At 35.7% G+C, this 17060-nt stretch overlaps 1 protein-coding gene across 1 annotated transcript in view; it reads left to right on the top strand.

Annotated features, from left to right (window-relative positions):
* The first annotated feature begins 15206 nt into the window (after positions 1 to 15206).
* dhrsx (dehydrogenase/reductase (SDR family) X-linked) overlaps positions 15207 to 17060 on the top strand; it is a 95056-nt gene continuing 93202 nt past the window's right edge. The window contains exon 1 of the mRNA XM_051704427.1: positions 15207 to 15553. The gene's annotated coding sequence lies outside the window, so the exon portion shown is untranslated. The remainder of the gene's footprint in view (positions 15554 to 17060) is intronic.

Here is a 17060-nt window from a genome sequence, read left to right on the forward strand (position 1 = left end):
CACCCCTCTGTGATCCAAGCTTGGTCCAATTGCTATTCAGCAGTTGTCTGTGTAGCCTAATTAGAGTGATTTACAGGCGCGCTTCGCCACGCCCTTCCTGCGTTTCTGTGCGCGTTTCTACAGGCTTTGTTGTGTTCATTGCAGCCAATTTTGAAAAAATAAATAAAAATAAAATACAATTTGTTCGAGGTAAACATTAAAACTACTACTACTAATAATTATTATTGTTAGCATTTGTGGCTATTTCCATGCCGTTAAATTGCAAATGAGCTGGTTTCCTACGCCATCTAGTGTTATATTTAGGCGCTGCAACAGGGCACATAGCACCATTTGATTTGTGATGCAATGAACAAAATAAATAAATAAATAAATAAATAAAAATAACGAAACAGAAATAAATAGTCACTCTGTCAGCAAGCAGTTGTAGCACCCCCTGATGTCGTAGACATAGCCAGAGTTTGTTTCACCCGTGCTGAGCAAACACACCTGCAGAGCATTACACTCAGTCAACCAAATACGCTTGCGTGTTACTACGGAGACTGCTGTATAACATCGATTACCGAGGTGGCTGACTCGACGAACACATAAAGACAGGTATGTAGCCATTGTACTAGAAACTAAAAGGCAGTTTCGCACGGCACGGGACCTGACAATTGGTAAAATCGCACACGCGTTTGTGCAGCCAAGACGGTGCTCGGATCGCGGTTTCGTCATGGTTAAGAACTCCATTAAGTCAAGTCACCCACATCATGTCTCTCACAGTTTATTAAAACAACATATCAAAATAAAAATTCAGAAAAATATGATTAATATTGGGCTATTAAGTCTTTTTTTGGCTTGATGTATCCACACGTGTAGGCATCTGTCAACTTAAACTGGTCCTTGATGAATTAACTCTTAAGTATGCAAATATAAGAGATAAGATTATATATTTTATGTAGTACTGCCCTTCAAAAGCTACATTACACAAAATGTACTGTAATTTACACAAATCATCCTGTTAAAAAGTTTGCATCCCCTTGGTTCTTGTGTTGCCTTCTTGAGCATCAATGAATGTTTGCACATTTTGTGTCCATCAGTTGTTCTAAGTGTCAAAAGCTGGATGTCTATATCATTTAGCCACTGCTGGGAAGAACTAAAATGTGCAAAAGATGCTGGGAAACCAAAGAATGTACAGTATTTTTCTTAAGAAAAGTGGGCAGCTTCTCAGCTCAGGACAAAGCAGGGACTCATGAACAATTATTACACAAATAGTCATTAATCATAGAGAAAGCAACACACCATATTAAAGGGTTTGCTATCGTGCCAGTAGCTCTAAAGCACGCGTGCAGTCTGTCTCATGAACGTGCACAGGAGATCAATGGTCGGTGAAGAGTTCCACTTAATAATACATCAGATTTCAGTTTGTTTCTCACCAAACCTTATCGTATTCCTTGAGAACAAGACATGAGTCGCATACAATAATTTGTTAGACTTCTGAATTATACTTCTGTGTCCTTTTGAAGCTTGGAGAAGTGATCATCATAAACTGCCATTGTGTGACATCACTGAGCGCAAGTTTTTTTTTTTTTTTTTTCACAGTTTCTCCCTTTGTGTTAAGAAAAAGAAAGAAAATAATATGGAGTTATAACAACACAGGGGTGAGTAAACAATGACTGAATTTTCATTTTTGGGTGAACTAATCCTTTTAGAACCAAGGGAATGTAAACTTTTGAACTGGATCATTTGTTTAAATTCAGTTACCTTTTTGTCTTGTGGAATATACAGTATGTGAGTATCTGTTGTCATATAGCTTTTTCAAGGTAGTACTAACAAATCTTTATGATACCTCATAAATGCGTGGACATGAACGCATCAAGGTTTTAGGTGCACAAGCAGCGCGTAGAATTGCCCCACTTTGTCTGTGAATTAACAGTCATGTCAGTGTTAAATGGCCCTAATATTAGCAATGGGCTTTACCAGTGTTTTCAGCTTTAGCATGTCAGTGTTAAATGGCCCTAATATTAGCAATGGGCTTTACCAGTGTTTTCAGCTTTAGCATTTGCAGTCAAGTCGTGAGATGTAACTTCTCAGCAAGTGCTAATGTTGACTCATTATTTTCCCAAACCAGTCGGCAGATAGAGACAAAAAAGGAATCTCAGTATATATTACTTCTTTAGATAGGGATCATTTTAGATAAAACTAAACTAAATTGAAAGGACAAATTGAAAATGAAGTAGAACTAACAAATTAAATTAAAATTCGAAACAATAATAACTCTGGTTTTAATGACTAACGCAGCTTCCACTTTCTTTAGTCTATGTTTGAGTGTAGGGGGGAAAAAAGCAACAAATAACTGAAATGTCAACAGAACGCAATAAGAAGTGTGTTCAGGGTTCCCGTGGATCCTTAAAAAGTCTTAAATATCTTAAATGATACAACAAAAGTCTTAAAGACCACCTATTATGGTTTTTAAACGTGCCTAATTTTGTTTTAAAGGTCTCATACAATAGATTTACATGCATCCAAGGTCAAAAATCACTTTAATTTGCTCATAATTTAAATTGCAGCATTACCTTTTTTTCCCAGTGTCAAAAATGACTCGTTCAATGATCCGTTCTAAAGGATTCATTCTAAACTCCTCCTTTCAGAGAGCCTACTCTGCTCTGATTAGTCAGATGTCCCAGTCTGTTGTGATTGGTCTACCGCTTAGTGTAGTGTTTGAGGGCGGGTCAAAGCTGTTCGCGAGCAGCCAATGAAGACCAGAGGTAGGGTTTTTTGTTACCAAATTATCTAAGTTAGTACAGGAAGTAAGTCTGGAATTACTAACGACTCATTTCAGGTGTTCAGAATCGGTTCTTTCTTTTGGGAGTCAATAACTCCATTTGTCGTGTACTTTGATTTTTGAAACTTTGCAGACTTTTTTACATTCACAAACAGTTATATAACACTACATGAAAGGTCATATTTGAAAAACCGTAATAGGTGCTCTTTAATTATCATTTAAAGATGTCTTAAACTTGGAGACGGAAAAACAGGAATCCTGATACAGTTGAAGTCAGAAGTTTACATACACTTGTCATTAAAGTCATTTTTTAACCACTCCACTAATTTAATATCAGCAAACTATAGTTTTGGCAAGTCGTTTAGGACATCTGCTTTGTGCATGACTTGAGTAATTTTTCCAACCATAGTTTACAGACAGATTGTTTCACTTTTAATTGACTATATCACAATTCCAGTGGGTCAGAAGTTTACATACACTAAGTTAACTGTGCCTATAAACAGCTTGGAAAATTCCAGAAAATGATGTCAAGCCTTTAGACAATTAGTCAGTTAGCATCCGATAGGAGGTGTACTGAATTGGAGGTGTACCTGTGGATGTATTTTAAGGCCTACCTTCAAACCCAGTGTCTCTTTGCTTGACATCATGGGAGAATTAAAAGAAATCAGCCAAGACCTCAGAAAAAAAATTGTGGACCTCCACAAGTCTGGTTCAACCTTGGGAGCAATTTCCAAATGCCTGAAGGTACCACGTTCATCTGTACAAACAATAGTATGCAAGAATAAACACCATGGTACCACACAGCCCTCATACTGCTCAGGAAGGAGGCGCATTCTGTCTCCTAGAGATGAATGTAGTTTGGTGCAAAAAGTGCAAATCAATCCCAGAACAACAGCAAAGGACCTTGTGAAGATGCTGGAGGAAACAGGTAGACAAGTATCTATATCCACAGTAAAACTAGTCTTATATCGACATAACCTGAAAGGCTGCTCAGCAAGGAAGAAGCCACTGCTCCAAAACCACCATAAAAAAGCCAGACTACAGTTTGCAAGTGCACATTGGGACAAAGATCTTACTTTCTGGAGAAATGTCCTCTGGTCAAATGAAACAAAAATTTTACTGTTTGGCCATGATGACTGTCGTTATGTTTGGAGGAAAAAGGGTGAGGCTTGCAAGCCAAAGAACACCATCCCAACCATGAAGCATGGGGTGGAAGCATCATGTTGTTGGGGTGCTTTGCTGCAGGAGGAACTGGTGCACTTCACAAAATAGATGGCATCATGTGGAAGGAAAATTATGTGGATATATTGAAGTAACATCTTAAGACATCAGCCAGGAAGTTAAAGCTCATCGCAAATGGGTCTTCCAAATGGACAATGACCCCAAGCATACCTCAAAAGTTGTGGTAAAATGGCTTAAGGACAACAAAGTCAAAGCATTGGAGTGGCCATCACAAAGCTCTGACCTCAATCTGATAGAAAATGTGTGGGCAGAACTGAAAAAGTGTGTGCGAGCAAGGAGGCCTACAAACCTGACTCAGTTACACCAGTTCTGTCTGGAGGAAAGGGCCAAAATTCCAGCAACTTATTGTAAGAAGCTTGTGGAAGGCTACCCAAAATGTTTGACCCAAGTTAAACAATCCACTTCAGCTCTTAAACCCGCCCCTGGGTTGAAAATTATATAATCACGATCATCCTTCAATATTTATATGTCCTGATGGAACAGTAACAGTCATATGTGGTATCATTACAAAGCTTAGACCCTCTACTTTTCACACAAAACCATCATTTTTTTTAATTTATTTTACATCGTGCAGCATTTGAATGTTTAAATTCCCACTTCCGCAACAAATATACAGATAAAAATCAAGTATGATTATGAATTTGAATATTTTTCATATCACTCAGATTTGATGAACATAGACAAGCCATATATCATACAAAAGCTCTCATTCTCCAGATTATGTATATTTATTTTATTTTGTTGGAATAAAACAACAGATCAAATGATTGCAGAATGAATCGCAAAGAAGATCTTTTATATTTGTAAACACCATAGTGCACAACATAGGTTGTTATATTCATAAAATCGGCAAAATATAGTATCGTCCATGGATAATGACAAGACACATATCATTGGAAAGCTGATGATCTAAGCTGTCCAAAGACATGTCAATCTTTCCCTCCCGACCAATCAGAGCCTGAGATAATCATCATCATAGTCTGTGCGCAGTTGGGCGTCAACACAAGGCATGTAACGTGCGCTCAGGTGAGACGCACTTCGTATTGCCGAAGCACTTGCAGACGCACACGCAGACACACACTTTATTTTTTATAGTATATTATTTATCTCAGTATGGCTCCAAAAAAGCAAAACATGCAGCAAAAGAGAGTTTATACATTTGTTATGATATTATAAATAAATAAATATATATATAAAAACATCTTCAGTATTTTCATGTCTCAGGTCTCAATTTCGTCTATCCCATTACTAATGTCTTTGAAAAGAAGATAAGAAAACCTGTTTGGGAATCCTTGTAAGTGCTGTTGTCATGTATACCAAATAGTAAAAGTAGGATTTTTGGTGTAATATTCTTTGTAATAGCTTGTTTTTGCATTTTGGATAACCCGGGACCTTGTAGACACTAAATGGCCACTTTGCCTCCCTCGATTTCATAGTAATACCTTTTGAATGTTAAATGAAAGAGAAAAAAATCTTTTTTTTTTTTCAATATTTGCTGCCATCTAGTGGAATCAAACAAAACTTGCCATATATTAAAAAGAGCATACAGGGCCAGAATTATGCACTTTCAAAAACATAATTCAAAAAGCACTTATTTTTTGGGTTTATTACAGTAGTTTGAACACATACAATAACAATTATTGATTATTGCTAATTATTAATTATACAATAATTACGTTTCCTTTAAAATGAGACCAACATTTTACATTTACTTCACTGTATGTGGGTAAGAGGAGCCTTCAGATTTGGGTATGTCAGTTTCAGGCAGAATTCCAAAAAAAAAAAAAACCCTAAGAGCTGAACAGGTTAAAGGCTATGCTACCAAATACTAACAAAGTGTATGTAAACTTCTGACCCACTGGGAATGTGATGAAAGAAATAAAAGCTGAAATAAATAATTCTCTCTACTATTATTCTGATATTTCACATTCTTAAAATAAAGTAGTGATCCTAACTGACCTAAGACAGGGAATGGTTTTTACGATTAATTGTCAGGAATTGTGAAAAACTGAGTTTAAATGTATTTGACTAAGGTGAATGTAAACTTCTGACTTCAACTGTGTAACCTAATGTGATAATCAAACTTCAAAAGAATAAGATTTAATTAAATAAATGCATGCTATGCGTCCTTCAGAATGAAAACGTGACTGTTGTGTTTTCTCCAAGCACATGGGGGCTTGTGAGTGTTTTCAGCTGTTGCAGAGCAGTTCGCAATTATTAGTACATATCGGAAATTTATGACAAGCAATCACTAATGATCATCTGTTGAAATATGACAATGTTTACTTTTAATTGTTTATATTGTGATATGTTGTAGGTTATTGTAGTATACATTTTATTTCCCATATCTGTTTGAATGAGCAGCTAGAAACAGTGAAGCGCATATATTTCAAAAAAAGAGTTCCCGGTGTATTTCAGCCTTTAAAGTTAAAAGTTTATTTATTTATTGATTGATTGATTATTGGTATATTGGTTGCACCATATACTGCATCTGGAATTTAATTCCAATTGAACTCTTGTAGCCTCTGTCTGGCCCTCCTCATCTCAGGAAGGAAAGCCATATATTATGCTGTTGTTTTGACTTATTGGAAACATTGATGTTTTGAAATAAATGACGTTACAAAAGTTAGGCAACATTCGTTAACATTAGACAATGATTGCTAGTCTGATAAGGTCAAACGTTGTAAAGTTTTTATAACTGTAGGATATTCTGGCCAAATAGACCACGGTAGTAACTACTTTATAGATTGTCATTGTTACCAACCAGTGGTCAACATCATTTCAAGACTCACATGTCCTTGGCAGGCCTAGTACTAAAGGATTTATTTATATAAATTATTGCTGTTATGAAGAAAAATACACACGTGTGCTAGCAAGTGAAAAGTTCTGCACCCATTACAGTATAATTACTGTATTTCACTTCACACAGTGTGTGTGTGTGTGATTACACAACTATACATATACATAAACCATATCAATAAAATATCTTACCTGTTGTGTAAGAAAAAAGCCATCTCTGAGTCGCTTTTAAATCCTTTCAGATCTCGGAGTTGTCGCCACCTCTGAAAAGCCAAGCCGATGTTGATTCGGGTTTTATTACGGACTATGTCACTTTCCCTTTTTGCTTGTAGAACTCTGCTCTGTTCGGGGTTTCTTTAATTTTACAACCAGTGATTCCCCGGAGGTTTGCTGTTTTGAATGATCCATGGTAAATTTTTCTGGTTCATTGTGACAACAAACTTTCAGCTTCACGCTACTCCCACATCATACATGCGCTACAGTAGCCAGAGCTTATTTTCTCTGTGTACGGATATGACGTGAACACACACAGGCGAATGACGTATGTATGCAATTTCCCGTGAAATCCGTCCAAACAGCTCTAAAATATAAATCATTATTATATGTTTATCAAAGTGTATTTGGGTAAAGTAAAGACATGGTTTGGAAGATGGATTTTTGTTGCACTCTCTCATTAATAACATTTTGATGTTTTTTATTAAAAACAAAAAGTTACATAGTGTAGCTTAATATAGGCTGCCAATTTTAAAAACTATTGGCAGATGAATTGCCTTTCTTTCAACACATTATCATATCAGTGAAATCCAATATTGGTCAACCTCTTATTTGTATTAATTTATACAATGGTACATAAACCAATTTTAATTTGATATATGTGGTAAAACATGTCTTGAGTATTTTAAATGTGCATATGTCCTTCCCTGTTTTACTGATAAGCAATGTTAAGGCCATGTTGAAAGTGTGCCCCTGCCTGTTTAAGTAAGAGTCTGTGATACATGATTTATTTTGAGATTGTGTGGGTTTGTTTTTGTATGGGGATACGATATTAATTTTAGTTGTTCAGGTCTTAAAAAAGGTCTTAAAAAGTCTTAAATTTGATTTTAGAAACTCTGCAGCAACCCTGGTGTTGAAGGACAGTTTTGTCTTCATACACCTAAAGCATATGCTTTCATTCTGAAACCACTTTGAAGTTTGTTCAGCAGGAAACTAATCATAAATTATAGAGGGTTTTTGTTACATTTATATTGACAATAGTTTTTTCTTAGTTGTGAAAGTTAATGTAAGCTTAAAATATTGATGTTGAGTTTACGGTTGCAATTTGAATTCAGATTCATGAACAGATTCATTCGGACTCGGCCTGTCATGGACTCGGTCTTGAGTCTGACTTGGCCCCTTTTGGACTCGACTCGGACTCGATTGTTTAAAGACTCGGACTCAACACTAACTTGTTCATTACGTACTACTACTAGTACTTATTCAATAGATACTAGAACTTATTCATTAGATACTAGTACTAATTTATTAGATACTAGTATTTCTTCATTAGATGCCAGTACTTATTCATACTAGTACTTATTCTGAATGTTACTAGTAACAATTTTTATTCTACTAGTAAGATTTTTAATTAAAAATGAAAATAATAAAAAATGTTTACTAGTAAGATACGAATTGTTACTAGTATCACTAGGAAAAGACACTAGTGTCTAATAAATAGGTACTAGTATATAATAAATAATTACAAAAAATTCTAGTACCTAATGAATAAGTACTAGTATCTAATAAATAAGCACTAGTCACTATCGCAATATATACTAGTCGGAAGTGAATAGTTGATATCAAATACAGAATAAGTACTAGTATCTTAAATTTGGAGATTTCTCCATCAAACAAAAGGAACTAGTAAGAATATAGAGGGTGATATCGTCATTCAAATTGATCATTGCATAAACATGAGAACCTTTCAGCTCTTTTTTTTATTATTACATTTTTTTATTGATTCCATCTACAAGACAATAAACACAACATAAAATACGGAATCGGTTAAATAAATTAGTACCCCCACCACAAACTACGGTGGCCACTTACAATACAACATAAAAATAAAGATAAAAAAACCTAAAAAAAAATATACTTTCAAAAAACAAGAACGCACACATCACACAAAAAATTAAAAATCTCTCTACTGCCCCTCCCCGAGAACCCTCCAAAAAAGACAAATATCCACCCCACTTCCTATTAAATAAATCCCATTTCCCCAACCTACTAAAAATCGCCTCCTCCAATGCTGCCACTAGCCTATGTATTAAATAACCATATTATAATGTATATTTTTGGGTAATTTTGTCAGTGAATTAAATACTTTCAAATATGTCCTCTTGTATAATTTTCTCTTTATTTGGAGCTTGACAGTAGTCAAAAGTACAAAACAACAACAGTGTGGTTTAAATCATTCTTAACATAATGCTAAATTTCACATTGTCACATTCAGTCTGTTGTTGACCAATATTGTTATAAACTTTCCTCAAGAAACTCAAGATCTTCCCAAAGCAATACAGAATAGAGAATAATACATAAGTAAAAAAGAAAATAATGCAATGAAACACTTCTTGCAGAAGATTTCCAAAATTGTATAAACGCTTCTTGTTGTAAATAAATATCAATAAATATGCACTTCTTGCAAAAAATAAATAAATAATATATATATATATATATATATAAAACAGAACTAAGTAACTAAAGAAACAAACAAACACGAGAACTGACCAAAGCCATACACCATAACAGGAACCAACTGACAGGGTTAACATACAAAACAAACTGGCACAGGACAGAACATGAGAAGAGCTTAAGTAGGGTTGGGGAGCAGGCAGGGTTGGGAGAGTTACTTTTGAAATGTATTCCACTACAGATTACGGAATACATGCTGTAAAATGTCATTTGTAACATATTTCGTTAGATTACTCAAGGTCAGTAACGTATTTTAAATAATTTGGATTACTTCTTCAGCACTGGTACATTTTTTCACTTGTTTTGACTATAAAAACTCTGCCAGTACAGTAAGACAAAATACACATGTTAAAAATACATTCTCTGAAAAACTTCAAAATCTTATGCAGTGTTGTTTCTAAAACAAGATCAATCAAACTGATCTTGTTTTAAGGATTTTTAGATATTTTTACAGGAAAACAATACAAAAATTATTATCAAGAATGTGATTTTTGCCCTAATATCAAAGGTCTTACTAGAAAAAAATAAATTATAATCTAACATGAATTTTCTTGATAAAAAAATATGATCATGCCTGGTAACGTGCATGTAAAATGGCTAGAAATAGCATTTTAACTTAGCGTAAAGCTGACAATTTACACAAGGTTTATTTCTATTTCTTCTGCTTCAAACTTACTTCAAACTTACTTCTCAGTCTTCTCAGTGTTTCACCACTGTTCAAATGCACTTTGGATCGCATCATTTATATGTATAAATGTTTTCCTGAAAGGACTAAATATTAAATTAAACAAATGACAATAAAATGCAAAGTAATCTCTTCAGTAATCAAAATACATTTTGAATGTAACTGTATTCTAATTACCAATTATTATTTAAATTGTAACTGTAGTGGAATACAGTTACTTATATTTTGTATTTTAAATACGTATTCCCGTTACATGTATTCCATTACTCCCCAACCCTGGGAGCATGTGCTGCCGATGATTAGTCAATTGGAGAACGAGCTGTTGTCCAGGCAACAGAGCTGGCGTTCTCCACGTGGCACCTGCAAAACACGAGGGAGAGAGAGACAAACACAAACACAGGAAAGCATTCAAACAAAACAAACTGACAGACAGAGGCACAGTCAGGCCAGACTGTGACAGTTGCACCTGTTTTAATAACAAGCTCCTATTCATTTTCTTGACTTGTTTAGGAGTCGTCTCGTTGTGTGGAGATGATTTTCTCAGGGTTTTTCCTGGGTCAAAAATTATCAAGTAGTGCACGTTATCCCGCTCTGTACTCTTCTGTAAATATCAGGAAGCATGCTGGACTTATGCGCACTTGCGTGCTCCAGAGATAGTGCACACTATCCTGACATGAAACACAGATGCGCGTGTCCAATGAGAAGCATATTAAGCGCTTATGAAATGCTGAACGCAAGATGAATGTAATTGAATTTGCTTGGGCGGCCACTGAAATAGTTTTAAACCCTGTCCATGTTTCTTAAATGAGAGTCTCATGTGAAGCCATGCCCACTGATAGATAAGCCCATGCTGCGACATAGATATTTACATATCATGATATAGCAAAATCTCTATCAATTGACACTCAGTGCTGGGCGGATTACTTGTGAATTGTAATCAGGTACCCTGATTACAAATTACATAACAAAAAAATCAATCAGTAATGTAATCTCGTAGATTAAATCTTTCAGGTAATCTAATATGATTATTTTGGATTATTTTCAGCCTAATCTTATTTTATTTTATGTCACATGCATTTGAGTAGTGTAATCATTTTAACATAAAAGTACAAAGAGGAAGAAAATGTATTCCTTTCTGTATTACTAACAAAAAGAGCCTCACAAAAAGAGCTCTTTATGACATTTTTAAAAGGTGCATTGAACACTACATGAATGAAATAAACATTAAATCTAACAGCAATGACAGTGCATGGCCAAAGTTTATAATTCAAAACACTGAGACATCAAGTTCATTTTAAGTACATAAAACAATAGCAACATTACGAACATTAATGACCATAAAAAAAATTAAAAAAAACATAAAACGATCATAAAATGAACAAAAATTAATGACTATAAAATCAACAGTAATGACGTTGCTAGGTCAAAGCTTTCATCTAAAAACACTGAAACACTTTTAACCCTTTCTGCTTACTAATAGTCCATCACCTATTCCAAAGCTGAGGTGCAAGATATTATCTTTTGAACAGCAAGAATATTCTTAAAGGAATAGTTCACCCAGAAATGAAAATTTGATAATTTACTCTCCCTCAGGCCATCCAAGATGTATCTGAGTTTCTTTCTTCATCAAAACAGAATTTAAGACTTTTAGGATTTCATTTCAGGCCTCCTCCTCTAAACAATGCAAGTGAATGTACTCCATTTTTTGACGGTCCAAAATGCATATTTAGGGTGCATCAAAATAATCCACACGACTCCAGTCGACAAATAAAGTTCTTCTGAATGCAAACGATTGATTATTTTGAGAAACAATACAGTGAGAGGGATGACGTAAGCTTGTTGGTACGGTCACGCGTCATGTGGAGGAGGAGTCAGGAAGCGCGTCTTTGTTTACATTGTTTTTTTTTATTGTTATTATTTGGAAATTATTTTTTATTTTATTTTATATTGTTTTGAAATTGTTTTGGACTGTTTTGGTTTGTGAACGGTACTTGGTCTGTGCTCTGTGCAAGTTTCTATTGTAAACAATGACACGCTTCCTGACTCCTCCTCCACGTGACGCATGACCTTACCAACGAGCTTACGTCATCCCTCTCATGAGCACACGTCACAGAGGTGTATGGAAGTGAACATTTGTAGTTAAAAAGTATATAAGTATTGTTTTGTTTCTCAAAATAATCAACCGTTTGCGTTCAGAAGAACTTTTAGATTATTTTGATACACCCTAAATATGCATTTTGGACCATCAAAAAATGGAGTACATTCACTTGCATTGTTTAAAGGAGGAGGCAAGAAATTAAATCCTAAAAATCTTAAATTCTGATTTGGTGAAGAAAGAAACTCAGATACATCTTGGATGGGGGCCTGGGTAGCTCAGTGTTAAAGTGAGTTCGCTATTTAGAATCCCAGGGCATGCTGAGTGACTCCAGCCAGGTCTCCTAAGCAACCAAATTGGCCCGGTTGCTAGGGAGGGTAGAGTCACATGGGGTAACCTCCTCATAATCGCTGTAATGTGGTTCGTACTCGGTGGGGCGCGTGGTGAGTTGAGTGTGGTTGCCACGGTGGATGGCGTGAAGCCTCCACATGCACTATGTCTCCGTAGCAACGCGCTCATCAAGCCACGTGATAAGATGCGTGGGTTGACGATCTCAGACGCGGAGGCAACTGGGATTCGTCCTCCGCCACCTGGACTGAGGCGAATCACTACGCCACCACGAGGACTTAAAAGCACATTGGGAATTGGGCACTCCAAATTGGAGAAAAAAAAAAAAAAAAGATACATCTTGGATGGCCTGAAGGTGAGTAAATTATCAGCTAATTTTCATTTTTGTGTGAACTATTCCTTTAAGGAGCAGAATAATTTAGCTCAGGGCTAACTAACAGCAGAGTTCCACCGAGTCACACAAAGAACAATTGTGTCAAGTTTTACATCAAGTGGACTCGACTGCATCAGCAGCAACAGTAGAGCGATTGGCTTTGTTCCATATTGCTGCAAATTTTGCAGTTGAATATTATGTACCCTAAGGGCAGCACCCTTAGAGATGACATCCACTAGATCCTTTGAAACAATTAAATTCAATGTGTGAGCTGCACACCATAATCTATTTAGATCCAGTGGTTAAATGCTGAGGTAGACCATTCCATCTTCACCTGGCTGGCTAGTAGCGAGTATCAGATCTGAGTGCAACACACACAACCCTCCCTCTCCCCCTCTCTTCTGAAAACACTTGAAGGTTTACCGAATGTAAATTAGCGGTGTGCTGATTTAAAATGAAAAATGTAAAAGATTGAAAAAAGAGAATGTTTAGGATGATCAATATTAAAAATGATTAACAATTTACTGCCATTGCCTTGTTATAATGTCCAGTAATTTCCACAGAACTTTCAATATACGTTTTTCTATTGTAGGCTACAAAAAAATTAAAATCTGTTTGAAATATTACATTTTAGCCTAATTTATCTATTTATCAGTGGATCCATCCATCCATGGGCTCAAAAAATTTGTAATAGGTATACTGTCCAGTAGTGATGGTGGTGGATTTGATTCATCTCAGTAACTCGAGTCTTTTAAATCTGTTCAACAAACATATTCGTTCAGATTAGTGAATTGATTTGTTCATTGACAATTTCTGCAAATTACACTTTTGCCTTATATACTGTACAATTATAGTAGTTTTCTGTAATTAGTTTGTTGCTGTAATCATCAGATAAATTGTAATATACTGTAATTCATTGCACATGATCTTTAAGGAAAAGTGCCATCTGGGATTTAAAAAAATAAAGACAATCTACCATAGAATTAAAAAATAACAGACTACAATTCCCTCTTATAATTGAATAAACAATGCATAAGCCATGTATTGTATTACTGAAGTATGTGTGGGATATATAGAAAAACATTACACCTTTTTTCATTTAATTTATTTCATCATGCTGCTCAGCAGTTCTGTAGTGTCTATGCTATTAATTGTTCAGTCAGCACTGTTAATGTTTCAGTTTTCTACCACTAGGTGTCAGGAGACACGCTGGCTGAAAAAAGTGATACTTCCCTTTAAGAGAAAGAGAGAGAGAGAGAGAGAGAGAGAGAGAGAGAGAGAGAGAGAGAGGTTGCATTTACTTTATACAGTATTTAACATACTATTTGCATCGTATGCAAATGTGCTCTGGAAATAATACTAATAGAAATACTTATATTTTCTAGGACAGTAACATTTAAATAGATACTAATCACTATTAGAATAAGTACTAGTATCTAATAAGTACTAGTATTTATTGAGAAGTACAAGTACCTAATGAATAAATATTATTACTTATTGCATAAGTGCTAGTGCCTAATGAATAAGTACTAGTATCTAATGTTACTAATCACTAAAAAAATAAGAAGACATACTAGTAATATAGAAATAGATACTAGTAAGTTTTAATTAATAAAATGGCTTGCCATAGTGTATATGAATCTACTGTACATGGATGCAATGGTAAATATTTCACCCCTGTGAGAAGCACCCTTAAACTATTCGGATCACCTCGTCGGTGCTGTTGGGATTAGTGATCCATATAACCCATGTGACCCATGTGTTTTTAGGTGGTTGAGAGACAAACTTCTAAAATTTAAGGATACCTAATTTTTAAAATCAGAAAGCCCAAGAACAAGGACATATGAATTCACTTATTTCAAATCTTAAGAGTTTCGTTGGTCATTTAAAAAAATAAATAAATAAATAAAAATAACAGTCGAATAAACAAAAGATGCCTTTTATGGAGGATTTTCGGGGTTTTTTTCTTCATATTCGTGTTTTTGTTCTTTTTCCATTTTTATTCCATGTCTTTTTATTAAAAATCACAAATAAAATCTTTTTTTGTTTGTTTTTTGATAGCTATATTTTGAGTCTGAGGGGAACTCAGTGCCCCCTTGCGCAATTGGTGTGAGAGATCACCAATGGATGCACCAGCGCTCCTTCCGTGTGTCATGTTTTTGAAGAGCCCACGCGTTTCACTCTAGGTTCCCCAATTGGCACGCACCAATGCAGATAAGGACCGGCTTGGACGCATCTGGCGCCTGAACGCGTATCCATCATCATTGCGCTCAACGGTGTCTCCTTTCTCCAGATCGCCGGTATCATGCAGTCTTTAATATCCCCAGTCACCAAAGCAATACTGGTTGCTCTGTTTATTTTTGCGATCCTGCTCATTCTTTACGTGATATTATGGTATATATGTCGAGATGTGGATTGTGATCATGGAATTTGATGGACATTATTGGATGCGTTTTTAAGGACATGCACCGGGTGTCCCAGCATTGGCACTGATCACCAAGGGAGCAAAGGGTGACCCTGGTAAGAGCACTGGTACCCTGCGACTAACCTGTATAACTCAGCACTGATCCAGGAGGATTAAGAGTGCATATCATTGACTCTGTATTATTGTTATACACGGCTATATAATGATTCGTGTTGATTTAGTGCTTTTCCACTAACATGTTGCGCTTCACTGATACTGAGCATATTCAAGAGCTGTCACCATTGCAAAGACCAATGCACTGACCCGCTTTCTCTCCACCTACTAACGTCTGGGCGCATACTGATTCAATTGGTTTCATGTGTCCAATTTGAATAGCTAAACCATATTACCTTTTAATGTTTCAGGTTTCTTCTTTCAACCGCTCTTTTGATTAAATTCAGCGTATGTTTAGATGGAAACGTGAAGACGAATTCAAACAGAACTTGCTCAGTTAGTCGATGGGCAATTAGGCTAACAACAAACACCTTTCATAAACTCAGTTCTTTTGCTCCCATAGACAGATAGATTAACTGTTCCAGGCTGCGCTATGCACGGATTGCGTGGATTTGAAAATAAAAGTTTACATGAATGTGAAATCAAGAGCACTCAAGTGTTTTTACGCATGCTTTATTTTGAGTGCCATCTGCTTATGATGTGAACAGTGAACATGTTTCTGCTTGCGGCTGTCGTATGATCATCCAACAGGGCAGTATACCTTACACCAACGCACTGCAAGTTTAGGCTATAGAAACCTGTAGTACGCTGGTTGTGCGCCTGAGATGTGAGCGCGTTTGCAGTTTGTTTCATGCCTTCAGCCATTTAATCAGGGACTCCCCAGATGTGTTTACATTTGTTTATTATTGGTATTTTTTATTATATACTATCGGCATTGGAAATTTCCAATTTTCAATGTGGTAATTATGCGTTATTGTTCTGCTGTAAAGAGAATATACATTTGTTCTTTGGCAAACCAGCTAAAATTTCACACCACAAGCAATGTGACTCACCGATTAAATACTCTGCTCTGAACGTGAGAGGAATCTCAAGTGTCACAGTCACCATAGCGCATCGGAAAAGCGCATCCAAACTGCCAGATTGCTCTCGAACCGGGGCCACCTTTCCAAGTGGGCTCTCCAGACCGAGATCAATCGCAATGAGATGAACTACTAACGACGAAACCAAAATATGCCTTTACCTTTCTCTTTTGAAGGACAAATAGAGGGCAGATTGTTTGTAGTTAACCCAGATATCGTTGTGCTTGTGCTGAAGCTTGTGAACGAAATTAATATAAAATAAGATTTTATTACAAATATATATAGAATTAAATTTTTTTTTATTTATTTATTTTTTTTCTTCTTTCCTCTTAAATGGAGATTAAGGTGGGAACATAGGTGGTGCTAGGGGTGGATAACCAGGGCTCAAGCCACAAATGTTTTCGGAAATCTCTGAATGTTTTTATCATCATAGTGATGTCAAAACACCAGTGTTTTATAACAAGTTGAGAATAAAATATAAATATATTTTAATATTAAGTAGTGCAGAATAAATCTTTCTACAGTATCA

This window comes from Myxocyprinus asiaticus, chromosome 8 (genome assembly GCF_019703515.2).
Source record: "Myxocyprinus asiaticus isolate MX2 ecotype Aquarium Trade chromosome 8, UBuf_Myxa_2, whole genome shotgun sequence".
Classification (NCBI taxonomy): domain Eukaryota; kingdom Metazoa; phylum Chordata; class Actinopteri; order Cypriniformes; family Catostomidae; genus Myxocyprinus; species Myxocyprinus asiaticus.